Source organism: Saccostrea cucullata, unplaced genomic scaffold, assembly GCF_032062105.1.
Source record: "Saccostrea cucullata isolate Sc308-1 unplaced genomic scaffold, CSIRO_AGI_Scuc_v1 ctg3229, whole genome shotgun sequence".
NCBI classification, from domain to species: domain Eukaryota; kingdom Metazoa; phylum Mollusca; class Bivalvia; order Ostreida; family Ostreidae; genus Saccostrea; species Saccostrea cuccullata.
Window position 1 is genome coordinate 1 of NW_026925664.1, and position 13,561 is coordinate 13,561.

At 32.6% G+C, this 13,561-nt stretch overlaps 1 long non-coding RNA gene across 6 annotated transcripts; it reads right to left on the reverse strand.

Moving 5' to 3' along the window:
- Positions 1 to 2,156: 2,156 nt before the first annotated feature.
- Positions 2,157 to 9,431, reverse strand: LOC134269549 (uncharacterized). 6 transcript variants are annotated; one of them, XR_009992598.1, is made up of 8 exons: positions 9,265 to 9,431; positions 7,852 to 7,957; positions 7,113 to 7,166; positions 5,871 to 5,976; positions 5,132 to 5,185; positions 3,888 to 3,993; positions 3,149 to 3,202; positions 2,157 to 2,309 (listed from the first exon to the last, which is right to left on the reverse strand). It is a non-coding gene; the product is annotated as an uncharacterized LOC134269549 (long non-coding RNA). The 6 variants fall into 6 exon arrangements; XR_009992597.1 differs by having other exon boundaries at positions 9,248 to 9,431; XR_009992600.1 differs by lacking the exon at positions 9,265 to 9,431 and adding an exon at positions 8,984 to 9,207 and having other exon boundaries at positions 5,103 to 5,185.
- Positions 9,432 to 13,561: the final 4,130 nt, after the last annotated feature.

Genomic DNA, 13,561 nt, shown 5'->3' on the forward strand with positions numbered 1-13,561 from the left:
CAAATGTCTTTCTTTAATTTTTGTTCCACATTAAACCCAAGTGGAAGAGAATTTTTTAAAACATATGAAGCATTGTTTGAAATGTTACTCATTGTACCTAAGGCTGATGAGGCTCCGTTTACCGATGAGGGTTGAGAAGAGGTTGCATCATCAACTGCCATGTGTTCGGCTTGACCCTGTGTCACTTGTCCATCTGTGGATTGGTTCCCCCTCAATTGAGTTATTAGGAATGAAAGGATTGTGTCCTGGCTTCCGCTCAGATTGGCGATTAATTCAATAGCAATTTCATCAGGAGTTGGGATTTTTGGGGCCTCTACAGCTGGGCTCTCGGCATTGGGTGCTTTGGCTCTGCTGGCATTTCTCGCCCTTCTTCCAGGAGCCACTGGTTCTGACACTTTGGTTGAACTTTTTTTCTTCTGTTTGGGCATCTTGAATACTAATTTAATAAATAAATAAAATTTGTATTAGGAAAGAAACCAAAAATGTAACCGATTATACTAAAAAGGAATTATATATCCTGTTATGATGAATTTGGTAATATAATATTCATGAGTTGAAAAATTGTCTATAATATAATTGTGTTTGATAATTCATTTTCACAAGGAAACAACAGAAATTTTACAATTATAATCAACATGGTCAAGTACCAAAGTATTAATAAGCAGAAGCAGAGTGCAAGAGTGCATACTGATGCACAACCACTTTCAAAAAACATCACAACAACAAAGATGCATAATGATGCACAACGACACCACAACATAATAAAACAAAATACATTATGATGCACGATGATACCATAGCATCACAATGAAATGAAACAAAGTGCATAATGATGCACAGCGATGCATAAGCATCACAGTAAACAAAGTGCATAATGATGCACAATGATGCCTAAGCATCACAATAAACAAAGTGCATAATGATGCACAAAGATGCCTAAGCATCACAGTAAACAAAGTGCATAATGATGCACATCGATGCCTAAGCATCACAGTAAACAAAGTGCATAATGATGCACAACGATGCCTAAGCATCACAGTAAACAAAGTGCATAATGATGCACAACGATGCCTAAGCATCACAATAAACAAAGTGCATAATGATGCACAACGATGCCAAAATGTATGAAGATGCACACAGTGCCTAAGCATCACAAAATAACATCCTAATGTAACCAGTGTATGAGACAGATGAAAGCCAAAACAATACAAGTGATAAATTTTGTAAATGCATGTAGATAAAGCCAATAACTGCCAAGTGAGAGCATAATAATTCATCACAGTTGATCAAAAAGTAGGTGCATATTGGACAAAATTACGGAAGTAAAATGACTAAAATAGCCACAAATCACCAATTAAACATGTTAAATGTAATAAGATATTATTTATCTTACAGTAATAATAATTAATAAAGCTGTTCAGAAATTAATTCTAATGCTCATTTAGATAAACCTGACTGATAGTAACCGTTCCAATACAGGAATTTTAAACTGATACAAACTATTTTGTAAATATTTGAATTCAATTCTTTGATTTTTAAGTTTTGTATGGTCTACTACAGCTACAAGTACCTACATGTACATGTATCTGCGGATTTCAAGATTTTGATAATCGAATCCTTCATGAACAGGCCGTTAACCGCCGTAAATTTCCCAATTGAGATGTTTGTTAATCTAATCAACATCGGGTAACCAATTCAAAGGTTTTGTGAAATCGTAAACAATAAGAAACATCACAGTGTTCGAATTTGTTCTATCTTCGTTTACTTGAACCTACAGCTGCTCGGACGCTTTTTGCATAGATTCGCATACCTGCATCATTAAGGTGAACTTTATCACACAAAAGAGAAGCTGTATCCTTCCAGGACAAACACCACCAAATGTTTCCCATAGACTTCCATACAAACTTTAGCCCCTCTCACTGATACATATATTGAATTTCGGGCAAATGACCTTTTTGTCGTGAAAGTTCGAGATATTGGAAAACAAAAGATGCCAGAAAAAATATACCGTGCCGTTGCACTTTTACTTTCAATTTCCATTTGTTTACAACTAGGTGCGTTTGACACCAAATGAAAATCTCTAACCAAAGTGCATCCCTCCCTTCAAATTTTTACCTGTAACTCCTATATACCTCAAAGAAACCCAAGTCTTGATATGAGATTTTTATCAACTTTATTTCACTTGTCAAATACATAACAAGTCTTTTCTCTTATTGACCAATCACGCGCCAGCTAGCATTTTCTCCTCCGCACAACCTTGGGTGTCCAAAATGTCTGCGCCCATGTATTTGTTTATGTAGGGGTTTTTCCTATAGAGTAAAAGAAACATTTGTAAAAAGTGGTCAATTTACGCAAGTGAGTTAAGGTTAAATATGGGTTTTTCTATGCAAATGGGCTTATAAAAAATGCATGAAGTGTATATTTTATGTACAGAAAAAGTTCAAATTGACTTTCTGATACATACTTAGTACCCACAGTATATTATTGCAAGTGCACATTATGACGTCATATTATGACGTCATAGTTCTTTCCCATTCAAGGTAATAAAACACATCAACAAAACAACGTCGGCGCAAGGGCATATCCTATTTAATTTAAAATAAATAAAGTATAATATTAAAGATAATAGTCTTAGAATCAATAAAATTGCTGCACAAATCCTATCCTCTTCTTTAATCGAGAAAAATTTTACTAAACTTACACTGGACTGTACATTTTTACCCTGTTTCAACTTAGAACTGTACGAATAGTAACTAAACAATTGCAGTGTCGACATTTGTGCAGCGATATCTTAAATCTTTGGAATATTCTGCTTTTCTTTATACCTTGTTTCTGTAAAACAAAGTAGGGTATGCCCTTGCGCCGAAGCGATTTTTTTGATGTTTCATATAGACTTGTGTAGTAGAGGTCGATGACGTCATAATATGACGTCATAATGTGTACTTGCAATCGCATATCGTGGGTACCAAGAATGTATCAGAAAACAAGTCTTAACATTTTCTTTGCGGTATGTATAGCAATTATGGGTCTTAATTAATTATTTTGCATATAAGTCTTCATACGTAGCCTTAACTCACTTGCGTAGTAAATTTAGAACATATATCCATTGCTTATCTGACCTCTTGAATATTGGGACTGACAGTCTTACCTTAAGTACACCATTGGCTGTTACATTTCACACCCCAGTCAATCAGACCCACATCTGTGAAACAGAAAAGATGTCTATAAATTGAAGCATTTTTCTATTTTTCCTTCAAACTTTTGAAATAAAATGATTAATCTAGCATATGTTTTGCTTGTCTTTCTTATTATCTCTAATAATTTCTCAAGGAAGATCATGTTAATCATTCAGGGTAGCAGGTACCCGTTATCAATGAAAAATGAAGAAAATCAGCAGGTTTTTGTAAGAAAAGCTGGATTATGGAAAGAGTGAAAACTAATATAGATAAAATAATCAATGGAAAGAATAGAGAATTATATCTAGTTCAAATGTACATAAGAGTGAAAAAAATTCTATCAGCAGTGCGGTTGCTGGCATCAGAGAATCAAATACATCCCCACTGAAAATTTTGTAATTTTGAAAGGGGGTGACCTACATTTTAGCCAATTTTCATGAACATTTCATGTATTTGATGTTAAATATGTATATTCTCATAAAAGGCAAATATATTTATTTGAATATCATTTCTTATTATTGACCTAATTAATAAATTGAATAAATGCCAAGGGCAGATAAATCATATTGTCTGACTGAATAAAGTGCTCAATTGTAAGCAAAGTGCTTAAATAACTGCAGTTCTCAGGAAATTTATTTTCTAATAATCTATAAAAAGTTCTAAATAACTTAAATATTAAGAGATTAACTAGATTTTCAAAGAAAACAATACCTTGGAACTCTTAATGAAAGCAAAGGGATCATCCCGAGAGTATCCATGTGTTGTTCATTGTAAGAGGGTAGGGTTCATTAATCTCTTCCTTCTTGAGAATGCATCGCTAAAATACATTTTATTATATTAAAACATACTGATAAATGCATCTAGTAGCTTATATCATAATTTTTTATTCTTAACACCATCTTTTGAATTTTTTTTAAGCATTTGTGATGTAATACCTTTAAAATAATCATGTTAAAATAGAATTTACTCAGATAATTATTTTAAAAAATAAAAAAGAAATTGAAAAAAAAATAACTGCAGATAAGCATGACTCTTGTTATTCAAATAAACCAGATTTTAACAAATTTCCCTCATTTTACAGCATGTTTAGAGCACAAAATTACCCCCCCCCCCCCTTTTCAGCAGAATATCAAGATTGGACATGGCAAGGTGGAGGGATATTCAGATACCTTTTTCATAATTTTTTCAGTTATAATTTTGCATATTTATTGCATTTTCAATGTATTTTCTGCAAAAATATATTGTACTGTAATTTAAATTAAATTTCCTACTAGTAATCTCTAAGTTTCACCAAAAGTATAACTTTTATTTCAAGCCAGCACTGATTACATGACTGAAACTGGCTTTGCTGCTGGATTATGCCCCTTATGTAAAAACAAAGTAACCTAATTAGTAAATAGCAGTCAAATTTTGTTATAAATTATTCGATCAACTCTGATTATCACAAATTTGAAAGAGGATTAATCAATCTGTTCCAATGTCTACACTCATAAAATACATGGATTTAAATAAATTTCTCAAACTGCGAGGGGGATATTCATATGTTTTGTGTATTGATGATGCCCATAAATATTGATATTGCATTATTTACAATATTCACAGTAAATTTCGGTATAAATATTATTTAAAGTTATTTACATGTACATTTATTGAAAATATGAGAGCTAGGGCACAAATTTTGGCATTTTTTCACTATGTGCAGTCCCCATTGTGAGCCCCAATTTACCCAAACCCTCTAATTTTTAAACAAATAGTCAAAACTAACTAAAATATATTCTCAATGCCAAAAAAATAGGAACCGATTGACTTTTAGGCTGTAATCAATTTTTATCCCTGAAATCATACCTTTTCTATAGAGTAAAAGAAACATTTGTTAAAAGTGGTCAATTTAGTAAATTTAGAACACATATCCATTGCTTATCTGACCTCTTGAATATTGGGACTGACAGTCTTACCTTAAGTACACCATTGGCTGTTACATTTCACACCCCAGTCAATCAGACCCACATCTGTGAAACAGAAAAGATGTCTATAAATTGAAGCATTTTTCTATTTTTCTTTCAAACTTTTGAAATAAAATGATTAATCTAGCATATGTTTTGCTTGTCTTTCTTATTATCTCTAATAATTTCTCAAGGAAGATCATGTTAATCATTCAGGGTAGCAGGTACCCGTTATCAATGAAAAATGAAGAAAATCAGCAGGTTTTTGTAAGAAAAGCTGGATTATGGAAAGAGTGAAAACTAATATAGATAAAATAATCAATGGAAAGAATAGAGAATTATATCTAGTTCAAATGTACATAAGAGTGAAAAAAATTCTATCAGCAGTGCGGTTGCTGGCATCAGAGAATCAAATACATCCCCACTGAAAATTTTGTAATTTTGAAAGGGGGTGACCTACATTTTAGCCAATTTTCATGAACATTTCATGTATTTGATGTTAAATATGTATATTCTCATAAAAGGCAAATATATTTATTTGAATATCATTTCTTATTATTGACCTAATTAATAAATTGATTAAATGCCAAGGGCAGATAAATCATATTGTCTGACTGAATAAAGTGCTCAATTGTAAGCAAAGTGCTTAAATAACTGCAGTTCTCAGGAAATTTATTTTCTAATAATCTATAAAAAGTTCTAAATAACTTAAATATTAAGAGATTAACTAGATTTTCAAAGAAAACAATACCTTGGAACTCTTAATGAAAGCAAAGGGATCATCCCGAGAGTATCCATGTGTTGTTCATTGTAAGAGGGTAGGGTTCATTAATCTCTTCCTTCTTGAGAATGCATCGCTAAAATACATTTTATTATATTAAAACATACTGATAAATGCATCTAGTAGCTTATATCATAATTTTTTATTCTTAACACCATCTTTTGAATTTTTTTTAAGCATTTGTGATGTAATACCTTTAAAATAATCATGTTAAAATAGAATTTACTCAGATAATTATTTTAAAAAATAAAAAAGAAATTGAAAAAAAAATAACTGCAGATAAGCATGACTCTTGTTATTCAAATAAACCAGATTTTAACAAATTTCCCTCATTTTACAGCATGTTTAGAGCACAAAATTACCCCCCCCCCCTTTTCAGCAGAATATCAAGATTGGACATGGCAAGGTGGAGGGATATTCAGATACCTTTTTCATAATTTTTTCAGTTATAATTTTGCATATTTATTGCATTTTCAATGTATTTTCTGCAAAAATATATTGTACTGTAATTTAAATTAAATTTCCTACTAGTAATCTCTAAGTTTCACCAAAAGTATAACTTTTATTTCAAGCCAGCACTGATTACATGACTGAAACTGGCTTTGCTGCTGGATTATGCCCCTTATGTAAAAACAAAGTAACCTAATTAGTAAATAGCAGTCAAATTTTGTTATAAATTATTCGATCAACTCTGATTATCACAAATTTGAAAGAGGATTAATCAATCTGTTCCAATGTCTACACTCATAAAATACATGGATTTAAATAAATTTCTCAAACTGCGAGGGGGATATTCATATGTTTTGTGTATTGACGATGCCCATAAATATTGATATTGCATTATTTACAATATTCACAGTAAATTTCGGTATAAATATTATTTAAAGTTATTTACATGTACATTTATTGAAAATATGAGAGCTAGGGCACAAATTTTGGCATTTTTTCACTATGTGCAGTCCCCATTGTGAGCCTCAATTTATCCAAATCCTCTAATTTTTAAACAAATAGTCAAAACTAACTAAAATACAATCTCAATGCCCAAAAAATAGGAACCGATTGATTTTTTGGCTGTAATCAATTTTTATCCCTGAAATCATACCTTTTCTATAGAGTAAAAGAAACATTTGTTAAAAGTGGTCAATTTAGTAAATTTAGAACACATATCCATTGCTTATCTGACCTCTTGAATATTAGGACTGACAGTCTTACCTTAAGTACACCATTGGCTGTTACATTTCACACCCCAGTCAATCAGACCCACATCTGTGAAACAGAAAAGATGTCTATAAATTGAAGCATTTTTCTATTTTTCTTTCAAACTTTTGAAATAAAATGATTAATCTAGCATATGTTTTGCTTGTCTTTCTTATTATCTCTAATAATTTCTCAAGGAAGATCATGTTAATCATTCAGGGTAGCAGGTACCCGTTATCAATGAAAAATGAAGAAAATCAGCAGGTTTTTGTAAGAAAAGCTGGATTATGGAAAGAGTGAAAACTAATATAGATAAAATAATCAATGGAAAGAATAGAGAATTATATCTAGTTCAAATGTACATAAGAGTGAAAAAAATTCTATCAGCAGTGCGGTTGCTGGCATCAGAGAATCAAATACATCCCCACTGAAAATTTTGTAATTTTGAAAGGGGGTGACCTACATTTTAGCCAATTTTCATGAACATTTCATGTATTTGATGTTAAATATGTATATTCTCATAAAAGGCAAATATATTTATTTGAATATCATTTCTTATTATTGACCTAATTAATAAATTGATTAAATGCCAAGGGCAGATAAATCATATTGTCTGACTGAATAAAGTGCTCAATTGTAAGCAAAGTGCTTAAATAACTGCAGTTCTCAGGAAATTTATTTTCTAATAATCTATAAAAAGTTCTAAATAACTTAAATATTAAGAGATTAACTAGATTTTCAAAGAAAACAATACCTTGGAACTCTTAATGAAAGCAAAGGGATCATCCCGAGAGTATCCATGTGTTGTTCATTGTAAGAGGGTAGGGTTCATTAATCTCTTCCTTCTTGAGAATGCATCGCTAAAATACATTTTATTATATTAAAACATACTGATAAATGCATCTAGTAGCTTATATCATAATTTTTTATTCTTAACACCATCTTTTGAATTTTTTTTAAGCATTTGTGATGTAATACCTTTAAAATAATCATGTTAAAATAGAATTTACTCAGATAATTATTTTAAAAAATAAAAAAGAAATTGAAAAAAAAATAACTGCAGATAAGCATGACTCTTGTTATTCAAATAAACCAGATTTTAACAAATTTCCCTCATTTTACAGCATGTTTAGAGCACAAAATTACCCCCCCCCCTTTTCAGCAGAATATCAAGATTGGACATGGCAAGGTGGAGGGATATTCAGATACCTTTTTCATAATTTTTTCAGTTATAATTTTGCATATTTATTGCATTTTCAATGTATTTTCTGCAAAAATATATTGTACTGTAATTTAAATTAAATTTCCTACTAGTAATCTCTAAGTTTCACCAAAAGTATAACTTTTATTTCAAGCCAGCACTGATTACATGACTGAAACTGGCTTTGCTGCTGGATTATGCCCCTTATGTAAAAACAAAGTAACCTAATTAGTAAATAGCAGTCAAATTTTGTTATAAATTATTCGATCAACTCTGATTATCACAAATTTGAAAGAGGATTAATCAATCTGTTCCAATGTCTACACTCATAAAATACATGGATTTAAATAAATTTCTCAAACTGTGAGGGGGATATTCATATGTTTTATGTATTGACGATGCCCATAAATATTGATATTGCATTATTTACAATATTCACAGTAAATTTCGGTATAAATATTTATTTTAAGTTATTTACATGTACATTTATTGAAAATATGAGAGCTAGGGCACAAATTTTGGCAATTTTTCACTATGTGCAGTCCCCATTGTGAGCCCCAATTTACCCAAACCCTCTAATTTTTAAACAAATAGTCAAAACTAACTAAAATACAATCTCAATGCCCAAAAAATAGGAACCGATTGATTTTTTGGCTGTAATCAATTTTTATCCATGAAATCATACCTTTTCTATAGGACAAACACCACCAAATGTTTTCCCATAGACTTCCATACAAACTTTAGCCCCTCTCACTGATACATATATTGAATTTCGGGCAAATGACCTTTTTGTCGTGAAAGTTCGAGATATTGGAAAACAAAAGATGCCAGAAAAAATATACCGTGCCGTTGCACTTTTACTTTCAATTTCCATTTGTTTACAACTAGGTGCGTTTGACACCAAATGAAAATCTCTAACCAAAGTGCATCCCTCCCTTCAAATTTTTACCTGTAACTCCTATATACCTCAAAGAAACCCAAGTCTTGATATGAGATTTTTATCAACTTTATTTCACTTGTCAAATACATAACAAGTCTTTTCTCTTATTGACCAATCACGCGCCAGCTAGCATTTTCTCCTTCGCACAACCTTGGGTGTCCAAAATGTCTGCGCCCATGTATTTGTTTATGTAGGGGTTTTTCCTCCACAAACCTCGATGTTTCCACAAAGTAACATTATCACATTCTAACAATAACTGGGACAGATATTTATTCACTTCAACGACCTTGTCATTGGAGTGTGACTAAAATGGGTAGCGAAACCCGGGCCGGGCCGGGATTTTCGATAACGAAAACCGGGTTTTTTTTATAATTACGAGATAAATACTCATTCTTTCTTTATGAAATTTACAGACATAGTTTATAACTATATGTTTTGCCTTCGCTGAGAATTTTAAGTCAAAATGTTGTGTTTTTCGATGATTATCGCCGATTGTCCTTTTCCAGGTGACTAAAATGGGTAGCGAGCCCGGTTTACTCATTTTGGCGATTTTAAGCTTAATGCATCGAAAGTGTTTGTGATATTTGCATTTAATGGTTGTTTATTAACTTTAAATAGTTAAATTGTTCAATCATTATGAAATCAAATGTCAATTATAAGGTTTTTTGTCGTTTTTCATAGACCCGGGACAGGTCAAAACCGGACGCGTTTGCCCGGGACAAATTAATAATTCCGGATTGCCAGAGAAAGAATGTAGATTTTTTTCAGTCCCTGACCGAGATACATCAAAGAAATAAATTGGAAAAAAATAATTGAAATATGCAAATCAAAAAAGAGTCATTTATATTTCAATTATTTGTCATTCTCTGCTAAGTATTTCGGAAATAAAAGGGTTTTCCCGGTTGAACGTGTCCGGTTTCGACCAGTCCCGGGTGTTCAAAAAATGCGTATATTTTCAATAATCGCGATTTATTACTGCAACAGTTAAATGTTTTAGGTAGTGTAAGTTTAAAACCAAAGATTCAAATGAAATAATTGTAAATATGCTGCCGAAATTAAGTTTAAATCGCCAAAATGAGTAATCCGGGCTCGCTACCCATTTTAGTCACCTGGAAAAGGACAATCGGTGATAATCATTGAAAAACAGAACATTTTGACCTAAAACTTTCAGCGAAGGCCAATCCCAGAATAATAATCTATGTCCGTAAATTTCATGAAGAAAGAATGAGTATTTATTTCGTGATTATTAAAAACCCGGTTTTCGTTATTGAAAATCCCGGCCCGGCCCGGGTTTCGCTACCCATTTTAGTCACACTCTTGTCATTGTACCGAGGTCCCGAACGTTCGGAATACCTCGGTAACAATTGACCAACCACAATATGATTAATTTCATAAGCGGTAATCAAGAATTCTGCAAATGATCTAATGTCACGAGCCAACCGCTCTGGTTGATCTTCGTGCGTTAGGTCATTTCCACCAATCTGAATAAAAACTGAGTGCGGTTGAAAGGAGTAAAACACTTCCATGAATTTTCGTGACTGGATGCATTTCTGCCCTGGCCTCAAAGTTCCGCCACTCAAACTCGCAAATTCAACCTGTATCTCGGTTCAAACAAATCCCATATTATACCAACCCAATGCTCTTTCTTTGAAAAGAAATGATTCTAACCTATGTACAAATGAATGACCAATAACTAGAACCCGATGAACCATGATTATTAATTACTGAAATGTATAAAACAGATAGATAGAGAAATGATATGGGTGGCCTATACCTTCTGAGATGATTCTAAATAATCCGTAAGAATTGAAGGTAAACTGGCATCGGGTAAATTGAATTCTTGTTAAGATTTAGGTGCGTCCAGCAGCTCTTAAAACAAAAAAGTGAATAATTGAGATACCTCTGACCAAGATAGGATTTCAGTATAGATTACTTCAATCTGATTGGCTAATTAGCTAATTGGATTAATCAAGATGGCTATTGCATACACAGTGTCCCTGCCATGCCAGGTTGCAAATTCCATCTGTTGACATGTAATTATTCACCAGATGCCAATAATAAATGATGCCCCCCACCTACATGTCTGGTGGCTAATCTAAAGACCTTAATCATTTATGTTATCAATGATGAGTATATAATTATAACAACAGTATCTTATTACAAAATTTGCTGCCAAAAATGTTTTTATTTACAATAAAATAGGTTACTTTGAAATTATAAAGGTGTGATCTTCTTTATATACAGTAATTCCGACGGATTTCCAATGGACAATAAAAAAGTATCTTTATAAGCCTACTATTTTTATGTTTATATAAGGTAGATTTTATTCAAAAAGTTCTTCATGATCAGAGAAAAACAGTTGCTGCGGTAACAAATCATAATTCAGATACTCAGTTTATCGACTATGGTAAATTAATGATAATGAATAATAATTAGGTTTACTCATAAGTCGACTCGATTTATCAATGAACTCATGTCACAGGTTGTGAAAAATCAATTCTTATCCGGGACTCGACCCTGGAACCTCTAGCGTACCAACACAGCAATTTTATTTTTTTTTTTGCTCTAAACCCGATATATTGTTTTACTTTCACGCACCTTTGAACATGTAATACTTAACATTAAAGATATCAGAGAGCCTGTCTGCAATTTGACTTTTCTCTGACAAAAGAGGATAAAGGCCAGTTAAAAACTAACTGAGTAGGATCTTTTTTTTTAAACGAGGCTTCTCGCTAAAACTTTGAATAGTGTCTACTTGATCCACACAGAAGGCAGGAGGTGTGTGTGATTCATCACCAGGGGATGTTTTCTCCCCTCTCCAGGCTTTCGCGTTTTATGCCCTCTTCGTCTTTAAAGGTTTTTGGAAATCAATCATTGTTTGATTTCTTCTTCCTTCACCTCGGAAATTGATACCACACCACATCTTGGAGTTCTATTTCACGGAAGCTCAGTCGGTAGAACGCTCTCTCCGTGATCGGGAGGTCGTGAGTTCGTATCTTGGCCGCGACTGACCTATTCGATAAAATTGATAGCAATAGTTCCTTCGCCATGCGCTCGGCACTTTGAAGTGAAAGTTACTGGTTCTTCGGATGAGACCTTAAGAACCGAGGCCTCGTGTCAGCACGATAAATATCCCTCACTGCTCAATGTGGCCCTGAGTGCCGAATAAAGGTAAACATTTGAAGCCATTCACCGGCATACGGTGACGTCTCCATATGAGCGAAAAATTCTCGAGAGGGACGTTAAACAATATTCAATCAATCAATCAATCTTAGAGATCCATTATCACTCTGATCTAACTTTCTATATCGGTTCAAAGCATTTTTAGCTTCCTTAAGGTTCCTTATCTCTGCACCGTGGGATAACTTGCAATACAGACTTCGCCCGTTATTCATTTTTAGTAGATAACCCCATATTTCCAACTATTCTGGATTGTCTCTAGCAAAACCTATCAATAGACAGTGATTCCTTATACTTCAATATTCTGTGAGAAATAAAATTGTTAAATATAGATTTCAAAAATACAGTAACACTAGTTTATAACGAAGTATCTTGGACATGTGAAATTACTTCGCTATTTCTGTATGCGTTATACATGTATCTGCGTAAGGAATATAGCTGTGGATTCAAAATTACTTCGTTATATCCGTGAATTCGCAATATTTGTGTTTGTACTAAAAGGGTTTTACTGTATCTGAAAGATTCTTAGTACATTTCAACACGTGATAATTTATACTCGCCTTCTGGCGTTACATCAGACACAAACAGTTCCGCACATGGACAGCTGCATATAATTTTGGGAAAATGCGCTTTAATATCAATTCTATGTAATTATCAAACAATATATATAATGCTTGGCCACGCTACATTTTCAATTTTAATGAAACTTTGTGTGTACTCACATTGTCACATCATTAATCGTTTTATATTTTTTTATTTCAAAAAATGTCTCGTTGCCATGGTAACGGCACCTATTGTTTCCCCTGTAAATTCTTCCTTACTTACTTCCTTACATTTGACCAAAAAACGTGATTTTGCAGGTTTTCCTTAATAAAATGAACTTAAAAGAACCAAGAGACTGTGAAAAACTACTTTTGTTTCAAAACTACTATTATTCCTCTTTAGTATAACAACATAATTTTTTTAAAAATTTAATTCTATACAATTGCTTAACAACGCTTTTCTTTGGGGATTTTGGCATTTTGCCAAATTGAGAAAATTACCATTTTAGACCCTTTTTCAAAGCGATTTTTTAATATTTTGCACACTGATTTGAAATTCATGAAACAGTGCATTGCATAGATGGTATATAAGTTAGTTTAA